At 40.2% G+C, this 13,731-nt stretch overlaps 1 protein-coding gene across 1 annotated transcript in view; it reads left to right on the top strand.

Annotated features, from left to right (window-relative positions):
• LOC144531837 (netrin receptor UNC5D-like) overlaps positions 1–13,731 on the top strand; it is a 196,697-nt gene that overhangs the window by 48,484 nt on the left and 134,482 nt on the right. The gene's annotated exons all lie outside the window — the stretch shown is intronic.

Raw genomic sequence — 13,731 nt, 5'->3', positions numbered from 1 at the left:
GTAATTTTTCTGGACTGATATATCCATCTGTGTTGGGGAAAAAATAGGAAACACTGACAATTTGCAGTATATGACCTGTTAGGGGAAGAAATAAAGCCAAAGGGTTGACAGAGTATTGAAAATGGATTGGATTAAGAAAACGGAGTCCAGTACTGTCTCACCATTTGCCAACACATGTACGTACATGAAAACACACACACACACACACACACACACACACACACACACACACACACACACGCACACACACACACACAAATGTCTATTGCACAGATAATGGTGGCAGGGTATATGGTTTCACTCATTAGCATCTTTATGTAATAATATATACCATGGTTTTGTCATTTCTACTACATTTTTAGTTATGATAACTAGCAGTTATCACTAACTTTCACACTGATACACATCATCTTGAACAGCAAAACATTGATTCTTGAGCAAGACAAACTGTTGCACTACTCATTAAACAAGCAGTACAAATTTTCACCTGGTGACAATTGTCTGACCTTGAACAATGTGTGCGTTTTAACTCACTGTCTCTGGGCAAAGGGGCTCACCACATCATTAAAACCTGACCAGATCACATTCAATTGCTATCATTGGCGAGGAGCTTGGAGCCCTCGGGTCATATTGCTTCTCAGTTGTTGTTTTTTAATATGTGGTAGAAAAGGGCTCTTGTGTTCTTCAGTTTGTGACCGGCTCAACACATACTTTTGAGGCAATGTGGATTTTTAATAGGGCTGTCAAACGATAAATTTTTTTTTAATCGCGATTAATCGCATGTTTTATCACATGATTAAAATTCTATTATTTTGCATTTCAGAACAGTTTTTAAGTACATATTAACGATCGAAAGCAATTTTTACCAGTGTATCTTGATTGGGAATCAAATTAATGCAAAGAAAGTTACTTTATGAACTTGATTTTAAGATTTGTAATTATTTATTTATTGTAAACAAAAGAAAAATGTGTGAATGTGTCATTATTGCACAATTCCTCCAAGTACCTAACTAAAAAACTAAAAATCCCTATCCTTACTAGAGTCAATATAGTGTTTAGTAACTTCTAAATAATGTTGATTACTCACTGACGTCCAGTGATCACTGGTTAATGAGACAGCGTTTGCAGCACCTTGCAGCAGTTCCAGTGTGGCTGCTTTCTCCGTGTCATACAGGCTGAGTGTGGGGCTGCTGTACCCTTCGACGGTAATGAGGTCGAGGTCAGAACATGCCAACTGTAGTACGTCTTTAAGACCCGAGTCCTCTACGATGCTGACAGGTCTGCAGTTAGTTGCCACCCGTTTCGCAAGAGCTGTAGTAATTTTTTGGGATTTGGTTTCATCCACAGGTCGGCAAGTAGCACTCTTAGCATGCTAGTGGGTAGCATCACGTTAACCGTACTACTATGCTTAGCTCCATAGGTGGTAGCTCAAGCTTGACGTGCTTTGGTGATATTTTAATTCGGCTTTACACAATGTGCATATGGCTTTCGACTTGTCTACGAGCCGTCCGGGAGTTTTGGAAAATAAAAAGCGCCATTCAGGATTTCATTGCTGCTGTCTTTCTCCATCATGCCTGCAGCCTGCAGCAGCAGGATGTGATACGAGGAAGTGGCAGCTTGATGATAAGTAACGGTGCTGCAAAGGGTCAAAATAGTAGCCTGTTAGGCACGACGCAAAGCAGAGTGAAGTGTAAAATATATTAATAAATACCGACATGCGATTAATGCGATTAAAACATTTTTTTCGCATTGTGTCGGCCCTTAATCGCATCGCGATTAACGTGTTAACGCTGAGAGCCCTAATTTTTAAACCTGCATTAATCAATTTTTCTTTTTTTAAATAGTATTAAATCAAATGCCTGTTTACTCAAGGGCTTGTGCCATAATTTAAGAGAAATTAAGCCTGATTCTGCAGCTCTATGAAGCTTCTTAGCTTCTTCAGGTCATTGTTTTTGGTTTTATGGCCGACACATTTACTATTGTTCAGTCACTCTCATCAACCCTAATACAGAAGCAGCTCTGATAAACCCACTGGCTGTACTCTCCTAGCAACAAATGCCAGATAGATAAAAAAAAAAAAAAACGCAGAATCTTTTCTCAGGAGTTGGTGGAGACCAAAACATAGCTAAAAGCAAAGTGAATATTAATCTCAATCAGGTGAACATAAATATAAAGAGTCCAATTGAATGCTAATATGTTTATGCTGAAAATGCAGGTACAGTAGGCAGTTGTTTACTACAGCATTGGATGGAACAATACCATAATATTGATGTTTTCTGCCGCCAGGTGGCCTTAAATAAAGCTTGAGAAAATTTGGTGCCCACTTAAAGTGTAGTGTAGTGTAGCCTGTAGTGTTGCAGGCCAGTTGATCCGTTCTTTGTTTTGTGAACACTATGAAGCTGGATGCATGTTGGCCTCTAAAGGCTTGATTATACTCCGGAAACGGATGTACACAGACAGCTGTGGACACTACGGATGCATACTACCTCTGTTACTATTAGTGGTGTAAATCACACATTTTTATCACAATACCATGTATTGTCTTTGGACAACGATACAATATTTACTGATTTCACAAAGTCTGCCACAACACGGTTTTGATTCAATTTAGGGGCCTGCGACCGATACGAGACAATACATAAGCCCATTTAACACAGTCGGTTACATTTATATAGATTTAGAAAAAGCAACTAAAATATAATTTGACAACTTCATTACTAAGCTCTTCCAGACATTTAAATAATTAAAAAAAAACTAATGTTTTTAATAAAAAGAATAATTATAAAGTGGGTATTTCAAAATAAAGCATCTTAAAGATGACGATATGTATCTATATTTACACTTTGCATTGATAATATTTCGTTATCGTTGATTGAATCAATGTCAATCCAGATCCATTTATCGTTACACCCCTACTATACACTTTGTGGACGTGTTCAATGTATGCACAGTAGATTGCTGTGCTACCACTTGTAGGGAAGTGGCTGCATCGCTATCCCAGTCAGCCCAGTTCCACACCCATACTTCCCAACAGCTGTGGATGAGGATGCAGCAGTGCAAGGGACTGGTGGGAGCAGGTGGTGGCGAGTGTAAAGTGAATAGAGGGGTGGAAAAGCTGTCAGGGGCACAGTTTTCTTCTCAAACCAAGGATAGAACCATTCTGGTTTTGTAGACAGGACATGCTGTTTCAATGTGCAAACACAAGCCAGATGGTTCGTCAATCTTGTGACCTATTTAGCATGTTAGGAATTTTTTACATTATATTATTGATTTTGCTTCACATGATGAATTCCCAACTACAAACGAATAGTTACTACACATGGCAGCTTGCAAGTATACAGGTTTCATTTCAACATTTCAAGGATATATTTGATGTACATGAAAGTGGAGAATGATGAAGTACGGTAAGATGCTACCTCATTAAACATATTGGGCAGTTTGTAAAACTGTTTTACCCAGCACTGGCACTCCGCCAGCCATCAATCTGTTCTCTAATCAAACAAAATACTAACTCAATGTACAGAACCGATTTCCTTCAGAGAAGCACTGTAGTAGACTTACTGTATTCAAGGATTGTTAACAGCTTTTTCATTGACTTCCATGACTTTGAAGGTTGGAATTTGCTTATCTGTATTTTGTTGGACACACCGTAATTTGCATAGATCTCTATCATGAGTGTGCATCTCATTAAATTATGTTTATTTTGTCCCTTGCATAGCTTCAAGTGCTCTGTTCAGCGTTATAGGACCAGTAAATCATTTCCATAATAAAGACGTAAGGGCATTTGATGTTATATGGGAAGACAAACAAAGACCCTAGCAGATGACAAAATAGTCAAATGAACTTCTAACAGTAAAATTGACTTAAAAAGCAAAAAGCAGAGACATGATGTAATGAAGTTTACTTATTTACTTTAATGTTTTTGTTTAGCTAACAGGGGGTACATTTGCTTAATACTTTATTTTCCTTCTGGCCTTCTGCCATGCCTTTTGCCACACACATCTGTTTCTGTAGCATTTTGTCTTATAACTGTCTCTGCAAAAATATTCTCCCATCATTTTTTTTCTACATGCAAAAAGCAAATTTCACACTGCAGCACAGTTTATTACTTCACTCCTATCTGTAGCCTGTATCCGTATCACTGTTTGTGTAAGCATGAAAAATTGCACTTGGGAGAACACACACACACACACACACACACACACACACACACACACTCTTTAGGCACAAAAGGCGCATACCCACTTTGGCAGTGCATCCTAAATGAATGTAAGCATGCATCCTTCACTGACCAGCTCATGATGTGATAATTGGCTTGGGACCATCAGACTGTGAGATGGCAGACTGAATTGCACCTCCATTACACTGATGTGCATGTTTGTCAAAGTGTAATATTGAGGTGTGTGTGTGTGTGTGTGTGTGTGTGTGTGTGTGTGTGTGTGTGTGTGTGTGTGTGTGTGTGTGTGTGTGTGTGTGTGTCATTGCCTTTGTCTGTTCCAGCCAGTAAACTAACCAACCTCACAGAACATTACAATTAAATTAAATTACACAATGTCAGTTAATGCGGCCATAGATTAAATTATGCAGTATAGGCTTCCCATAGATTCATATCATGTTTCCAGAAGAGGAAGATGTCAGATGAACTTTAAAAAGGACAATTGCCTGTGTTTGGACTACAACATTTTAATTTAGTACACTGGGAAATATTCCCATACAGTCTTACCTTCATATCTATCTCTTCATTCTCACTTTCTAAATATAAAACACATAGTAAGGGCATCTCCTTCTTGCATACCATATGGTTGTGATAGCAGTGTGAATAAATAAGAATAGATGCAGGCAGGGAGGTTCTGGTCTGAGCTCTGGCAAAACTTCATAATTAACTTCATGCTTCAGTCAGTGTGACCCTACCCAATCTGTCCAACCTTCTTTGCCAGGGCAAGGCTGATTCGCTATCATTGCCTTTCGTATCCCACCATGCTGGAGCAACTCATCAGCTGTTATGTGAAGTCCCAGGATAGTGATGTCATCATCTCAACAATAATTTGCTGGAGGCTGGAAGCCAGGGCAAGGCCATAGAGAGACTACCAGCTGAGCTATGAGTCAGGGAGGCAGCACTAATTCCCGTACGCCGTGACTATCGCGATGAGCAGTCTAACGGAAAACTGCTTTTTTTTCTGAACGTGAAGACAACTCTCTCAGCCTCTGACTGACCTATTGCTTGGTCAAAAAATAGTGGTGCAGCTCTGTTATTAGGGATATGAAGTTTGTACGATTATCACATTGATTTTTTATGTGATGCCCTTAACTTGAATCAATTACATGCAAGCATAAATCAATCTGTTTATATTAAGAGGCTTTCGTTCCTTTAATTATCTCTCTCAGTAATAAGTGATGCAGTAAATAATTAAAATTAATCTAAAATAATAGTCTAAGCCTTCAAAACTGTGCTTTGTTTTTTAAATGTGTTCAAAGGCAGTCAATTTCACTTTAAAGTCAAAAATCTGTCTCTGATATTATTTACCATAATTTAATCAATACTTTCTATCACCTTGTTTCCTCATTGGTAAATATATCCATACTGTCCCGAATAAAAGATAAGGATATGATATAATGGAATTCAATAATTAATTATTTGCCACCTTACAGTATGCTTTCAGAATAATAAATTGACTCTCAATGTAATATCAGTCACAATTTATTTAAAATACCCAATTTAACATTTATTTTATTCTATTTTATTCACCACCTGGAGAGAAAATGTCAATGTGATCCACCAGTTTGTGGCCTATAGCTTAATAGTTATAGTGCAAGACGAGTAAGATCATTCAAACGCTGTAGTTATGTGTTTGAGTTTAAGATTGTGTATGCATTGGAACATGAATCTTAATTTTGAAGCAAGTGAAATGATGAAGGCGTATCGAGGACAAAATGAAAATAAGGAGAGGGAGAGAGAGAGCAAAAGAGAAGCACAGGGTTAGAGATGTGGCGGGGGACGGTTTCAGAATGTGAATCAGGGGTCTTGACGGTGACAGGGGCCCTAAGGCTGCATGACACCTGACATGTTTCATCTCCAGCCATGTCACGTTCCCCTGCCACAGTCCTGGAGCTATGGATGCCGCAGCTACACACAGAAATAGAAATGACAATGTGCAGCAAAGAAAGGACATACAAAACCAGATGCCTCAACATGGGCTGTGTGTGAGAAGAGCCTGGAAAGCAGCCGTTTTGCCTCGGATCTATCCGTATCACTGATGCAAAGGCGACCCCAAATCCATTACAAGCCAATTATATGTGCTGGGCCGGGGCTGGGGCTGGGCACTCACTCGTGAACTGCAGTGCTTAATCCACAAAGAGGAACTAATAGGAAATTTGAAAATAGAATCCACACTTGAGTAACTTTGGAGGGATTTGGTTGGATTAATGAACTGTCAGGCTCACTGTCAACATGCCGGGGAGTGCAATCCTTTACCAGCCTTTGCTAGTCTCCTTCTAGTCTCTGTCTTTGCTAGTCTCCCCGCATTTCTCACTTACACACTTACTTTAAATTGACATGTTCTGTTACTCAGCAGCAGGATGCCAACAGGAATGAAAATGACTACTACTGGTACTGTATACCACCTGTGTATAATCTGTCGGCACTAATGTTTCCTTGCTTTTAACTGTCTGTACAGCTCATCCATCATATGCACACAGACAAAGGCATGCACGTGCACACACACACACACACACACACATACATATAGGACAGGCCACTGTTCCCTCATGAGTGAAGAGCCTAAATGAGCTTCTCCTCCTGGAGCAAGGCAGCATCTGCTTCTGTCCAAGGGGACACGCACTGCAATCACAGGAGCTACCAGTCACACTCTGCAAGCTTAAAGGCAGCAGAAGAGGAGAGGAGAAGACGGCTGAAAGCGGGAGGATGAGAGGTAAAAGCGACAAAGAGTGGCTCACATTTGGTTGACAGCTACACTCAGACAAACCAATGGGGAAAAACACTTAAGAGGGAAGAAGCGAAGGAGGGCTACACAACTGAGCCAGTATGAGATCATGACAAGGACACAGTGAAATGATTGAAACAAAGATACTTAGTCAAACTGATCCAATCCCAAGCTGTGGCTGTCACGTTGTTTTGGAGAGTCTTGATAGAAAATAGCATATGCTGTGCAGTACCTCTCAACGTGAATGATGGTAAATTCTGAAACCGCTAGATGTTTATCGTGTTAGCGGATAAAAAGATCTGAGCACATGATCTGGCCAGAAAAAAATGCCATTGATGATCTCATTTCAAAATTAAATAGGAAACGCACAACATCACAACAGGCCCTGTAGCTAACCTAAGGCATGAATGTGTAATCATGTTGTAGAACTGTTTCTGTGAGACTACCAGTCCACACAGAAAATCCTCCCTCGAAAAAAACTGGATCCATAAACCTAAATTATGGATGAAAGTGGGCTGAGAGGAATGACCGGGATGGAAGAGGTATAGCTTTATGTTACATCACGCCAAGGCCCACCATCATCACGTTGACTCTCGGAGCAATTGCACTGCAATATTCCAGGTGCCTAAAAATACACCAGGTTTATGGTTGAGTTTACTGGCTTTATACTCTTCTTTTGCACTTTGATCCACTTTGTTTGATCTGATTATGATTTTTTTAAGGATGGGATTTTTTTTTTAATCATTTCTTTGAAGCAGTAACAGTAAATTCCACCAGGTCCAGTTCAGCATTGGAGTTGGAGGAATATATATTCTATATATATCAATTTCCAACCTTAATTTCATGACTTGGACAAAGGAGTAAAGGCTTGATCACACCAGAATGTGACGCAGCAAAATTCATCCACGCGTCTTTGCAAAAATATGTGGCTGTATATGCTTGGTAATGTAGTGCTTACTCAGAATGACTGCCTCTGGCAGGTTAAACACTATGCAAGTGGCCTGGAATATGCTAGTGCTAATCAGTCACTATAGTAAATCGGCATTGGCTCTGCGCTTGCGTGCACGCGCTCAGGCAACGATGTGTGAACAGTTCAAAAATGCGAGATGACAGGCTTGCTGGTGCTGCGCAGACGCATTCCAGATGTCTAGCAGGCTAAATATCTGGAGCGGTTAGAGACTCTGCCGGTTGGGGGGGGGGGGTCGACTGTACTTTACTGTGTGTTGCATTGCAACACGGACCAAAGTTGTTGCACGTAGAGAAAACAGGCAATAAATAGTAAAGATGTGTCAAAACAGGCTATTTTGTGAACGTGTGCTAACGGCACACCGCCTAAAAGTGCTCTTTCTTTTTCTTCTTTGTGTTATTGCTGCAAATCAGCCACCAACAACTTGGAGCGCTTGTTTCTGGCAGACATCCAAACATCCTGGATGGTATTATGCCATCCACGTTCACTTCTGGCATGTGTTTTTTTGTGACAAAAGCGTAGTTTGGAGACTAGACTCAGGGATTCCTTCTGGTGAAAGATCTTGTAGTGTGTGTGATCCCCTGTCGCCGGTCAGTCAGGTAGTGTGACAACAAGCAACAGCAAGTTGTGTAGTGTGAATAGTACAGCAAACTGGCAACTTTTAAAGTCTTGTAGTAGGAATTTGGCTTTAGCGAGAACAATAAAGGGACAATCGTAAACAGTTTATTCAAAAAAGATGTATGTGCCATCAATTCCTGTCTCACATCTGTCTGCAAACCATTCCTCTTTAGTGGAAGAGTTAATACTCAGGCAGAGGAGATTGGATAAAATGGATGGTACAACACTCCTCCATTCTGGATTCTCCAACTCTCCATTCCCTCAGAGGTCAGCAATGTTATGAGTGGCCTGCTATTGGTCAGTGGCAGGAATTAGCATCTCAATGACACCAAAAGGAAACTAATCCCACTGTCATGTCACTCATTTTTATTCTATCTTTTTACTGCCATTGGTTTTAGCACAGGAAGCTGGGACAATAAGTAGCAAAGCCTAGCAGCCTGCACCAAAACAACAGTGCTGTGCTAGATGAATGTTGCACGTTTAATTTTGCTGGAGGAGCTGTCCAGCTGACTGAAAAGACCAGAGGGGTATTGCACAAAATTAAGTCAGTTATCCTGGATGAATTTATCCTTGACTTGGTTGCACAAAAGCAGAGGCACCTAAGTTACCATGGAGATTTATTTTGTGCAGCTAGCCTGCTCCTGACCATGCTAACAGCCAGGATGTATTAATCCTGGAGCCTTTTCTGTTCACTCAGCAGTGGTTTTTACCTTATTTTTATTAGCCTGCATTAAAATACAACAGGTGTATATTGCTGTTCAGTTCAGCACTGTTATATAAAGTTGTGACCATTATTTTTATAATTATTCACTTAGTCATTAGTCATTGTTACTGTTATATTGCTGTATGAAAACTGCTGTTCATATTGTTAGAGTTTGGTGAATATATTGGGCTACGGCAGTTGTTGAGATAATTAGAAAAGGCTGATGCAGTTGCAAATGTGTTTTTAAATGAAGTCAGCGATGAAGAATAATATATAAAGTCCTATACATGTGTTAGTGGTTCTAATAATGGCAGACTGGTCAGAGACCAATACACCTTTAATTATTTTAGTTGATTTTTTTTCTTTTTGTATTCTTTAACAAAGGATCATCTATGTTCCTCTTCCATGTGCATTTCATTTTGCATTCTTAGCACACAATGTGTGTTCTCTCCAGTGAACTGCAATTTGGAAGGATTGTACAATTATAAATACCTATATCCTAATTGTACAGTCCTCCTTAATTATAGTCTTAGTTCACTGGACTAGTAACTATATAGTTGAGGCTACTGGAGGAAACTCTGCCTCTGTAATATATATATATATATATATATATATATATATATATATATATAACGGGGAGAAAAAGCGTGGCAGATAATAGCGGACCGACTGAATGATATACAGCATTTCTTTTTTATTTTTAACCAGGAGTAGGCCTACTGTGTTGTCTTTAAATGTGTATAGGGCCAAAGGCAAAGAATGTCATGATCACATCACACGCATAGCCTTTATAGGCAGTTTATATATAACAAACAGTTTTAAATTATAAATGGAATGAATAAGGCCTATTATTATTTTAATTTCCAGTTAGTTTCTTGATCTCGCGTTTCTGAAATGTTTTGCGGATGTGCTGGACAAACTCACATAGACTACTTTTTGAGGACTTGTAAAACTCTGAAGATTAATAATCCCCTAAAATTTTGACTATATCCAAGTGTTGGGGGTTCTTATAACTGTATAGATTTAATACTCCATTGCTATGGAAATAAGCCTGTTGGTCAAATGAACCTGATTATGCCCTCTGGCGCTCGAGTAAATAAATAAATTAAATATGTGGCAGCCGTTGTGTGCAGTAAACTATTTTTTCTTGAAACTTTTCTTTTAACAAGCCTGTACTGATATGATGACCAGTTATAGTTTTAGTGTTAGAAGGCCTATTAAGAGGTGCGGATTAATTCAGGCGGGACTGTGTGTAGACATATTTTATTATGTGTATTATGAGGTGGTCGGCAAAAATGTTAGTGGTCCACACCCACAAAAAGTTTGAAAACCCCTGATATACGTTATCTAAAAATATACATTTATGAACTACAGCTCTTAAATGAAACCATTCAAGAAGTTAAGCTAATTATTTCCACAAAGGAACTGTTGTACACTTTGCCTGAAAAGCGAGCAGTGGAAGTTAATGTTACTTAGGTAATTTATATTTTAGCCCATACGAGAGAGAGGGAGAGACAGAGTGAGAGAGAGGGATATGTATGCATCATAGGCCTATTCTAGCATTGTAGATTAGTGGTTGTAATTGATCTTCATGGTAAATTTCCTACATAACATTAGGCTGTCTTCTGCTCACTTTTAAGGCAAAGAGTACAACTGCAAATAATTAGCCTAACTCCTTGAATGGTATGATTATGACGGTTTCAATTCAGAGCAGTGGTCAGTTAATGTATATATTTTGGCTACTTACGCATTCAGGCGGTCTGCGATCATCTGCCACGCTTTCTCTCGCTGTTTCATTACAGCGGCCTTGTTTCTTTTTTTTTTACAAATAATGTGTTTCACGTTATCATACTTCCATAAGAAGATGCTGCTCACTCTGTATAAAGTATGTACAATACGTATTCTCCATTTTAGCATCAGTAAATCTGTGATCTTCCTCACGGTCTGTTACAGAAAGCCGTGAACGCGCATCTATCCGAATTACTTCAGCCTGCCTTGACCTAGTTGCTCCTCCTCAGCCTGGCTAGGCATTCGTGAAATGCTATAAATTCTGCTTTTGTGCAATACCCCCCAGAGTGGCGCTCGTAGAAAAACAGCTGTAGACAAAGAAAATAACTTGGTGATGATGCCCCGGGGAGCGAACAGTAGTGATACTGCAAACAAAAGCCCATTCACTTTCTGTCTAATTCTGCTGCCAACACCATTCAGTGTTGAGGCACAAGAAAGCATGTCACACACACACACACACACACACACACACACACACACCGTACACACACCAGATAACCTGAAAAGAACAAACAACAGAGCAATATTTCAGTTGTGTGTTTGCTGGTTGTCGTGTAGTTTGTGTTTGTAAGAACTGCTACATATTGTAGGAGCAGTTTAACTTCTAGCAGAAACAACAGATTTTTCTTAGACATTACTGACCGTATTTGAATATGTCACCATTGGCTGGACATCTACAGTGAAGCATAACGGCAGTGGAGCTTTATTTAAATAGCCATGTCGAATGCAGCTCTTCATGCGTCAAATGAACACTTACATCACCTGTCCTCCATTATCACTTGCCTCCCCCACCATACAAGTCCTCCCCTCACTCAATCCCATGTTTTCTATTTTTCCTTCTTCCTCTCTAAAGCTATTGTGCTTCAGCCAATCTTGTGTCATCGCCTGCTATTCTTCTCATCTACATTTTCTCTATTATCCAACCGAACAGTCGACCTCAGAACCCATAATCACCTTTCCATCCCACTCTCTTTTTCTTCATTCTCTTCCTCTTCAGTTCACTCTGTGAGTGGGTGTGCAGATTGCTCTCTTGCCCTCCACTTATACTGTTTTACTTGATTGCCTTGCATCTGGACCGCGTCAGTCTGTACTATAGGGAGATGAGTATGGCTTACATCCAATTAGACTGTCAATCCATCAGTACATCCTCAACTAGAAAGAAGGGGCAGGGCAGAAGTTTGTGTGTGTGTGTGTGTGTGTGTGTGTGTGTGTGTGTGTGTGTGTGTGTGCGTGCGTGTGCGTGCGTGCGTGCGTGCGTGCGTGCGTGTGTGTCAGAGACCATTTATGTTTCTATGCTTGTGAGTGTATTTTATACTGGTTGGATCATGGCTCTATTAAAACAGTAAGAAATGTGTAGTGATAATCTGCTAGCAGAGACAAGACCCAAAGCCTTCTGCATCCACACACCACTGGTCGCCACATCCTAGTCTTTATTATTGATTTTCCCTGGACATGAACCATGTTTTTCCATTTACTTGTCAGATTTTATGTTCTACAGATCTAATAAAAGACAGTCTTTCCTGCTATTCGCCACCAGCTAACACAAACGTATTGGCTCATCTCTGGCGAAACTACAGAGCAGTGCAGCTGTGTACAGCAGCCTTGGGCATTTTCTTTCCATTTGTATGTGCGAGTAATGGGGGGGGTGTTTTATGTGGATGAGTGCGGGTGGTGGCGCTGATTGACTCCTTTTTCACTCGCTAACAAAGACGTGTAGCTGAAGTTTCGCATCTAAACGAAGTTAAACGTGAAAGTTCAACACTTCACTCCTCTGGTAATACCAACCTTCTCCAACGTAGCAGACAAATGAAACTGCATTTAAGTCATCAAGATAGCTTTTTAAAAGCCTGGCTGTATGCCCTGGGGAGCTTTGTATATCTTGACCCTCTCAGTCTGAATGTACAGTATATACTCTGCCAGGGTAGTATGAAGAGGGAATGAGGATGCTGATATTAGCGATGAGATGACAGTACGAAAACAAGCAAGTCAATTTGTCTGGGTATTAGTCCAGTGCACGGTAAAGCCTGATTGATGCAATCATTACGGCTCCTGGGCTGGAAGCAGCATGCCTGTTTAATCTTGATAAAATACAATGTAGAAGGAGATGAAGACACATTTGTCAGGGTGTAACATGACTGGCGGGATCAAGTATACAGTATATATGCGGACAAACAAAGTAGTGAGTTCATTTTTTTTCATTTTTCTTTTTATATAAAACTAAATTGAGACAAAACGGAACATGTGGTTTATTGTCTGTGTGGTCAGAGCAGTTTGGGAAGCATCCACCCATTTGGTTATCTGGTATTCAAGGGAGGATGCATCGCCCTGCTCTCATTGAAGTTCCCTGCCGTTGCTCCAAAAAGAGATAAATATGAAATATGGGAGCTTTCAGTACTGCTTAGGCCTGCAAAATAAGTCAATTAGTCACGGCAGGCAGCAGTCAAATGGAGATTCTGCATGATGGTCTTAACAAGGGCCGCATAGGACAAGCGTCCGACAGCTCGTTAAATTAATCCTTGGGGTCTGCTGCAAGTGGAATGAGGCATGTGTCTGTGTGACCTGCTTATGTCCTCCACATTACATTACAGAAAGATGCGCACACACACTCTATTGCACAACGGACTCTGAGCTCCAAATGGACTGTAAGAACTATTTGGGATCAAAGTTTCTTTTTGGCCCCATGGTTGCTCAGATTACAAACCCCAGCCAGCAGG

The sequence above is a fragment of the Sander vitreus genome, chromosome 16 (genome assembly GCF_031162955.1).
Source record: "Sander vitreus isolate 19-12246 chromosome 16, sanVit1, whole genome shotgun sequence".
NCBI classification, from domain to species: domain Eukaryota; kingdom Metazoa; phylum Chordata; class Actinopteri; order Perciformes; family Percidae; genus Sander; species Sander vitreus.
The sequence above is the reverse complement of the archived record's forward strand: the minus strand, read 5'-3'. Positions and strand labels throughout refer to the sequence as shown.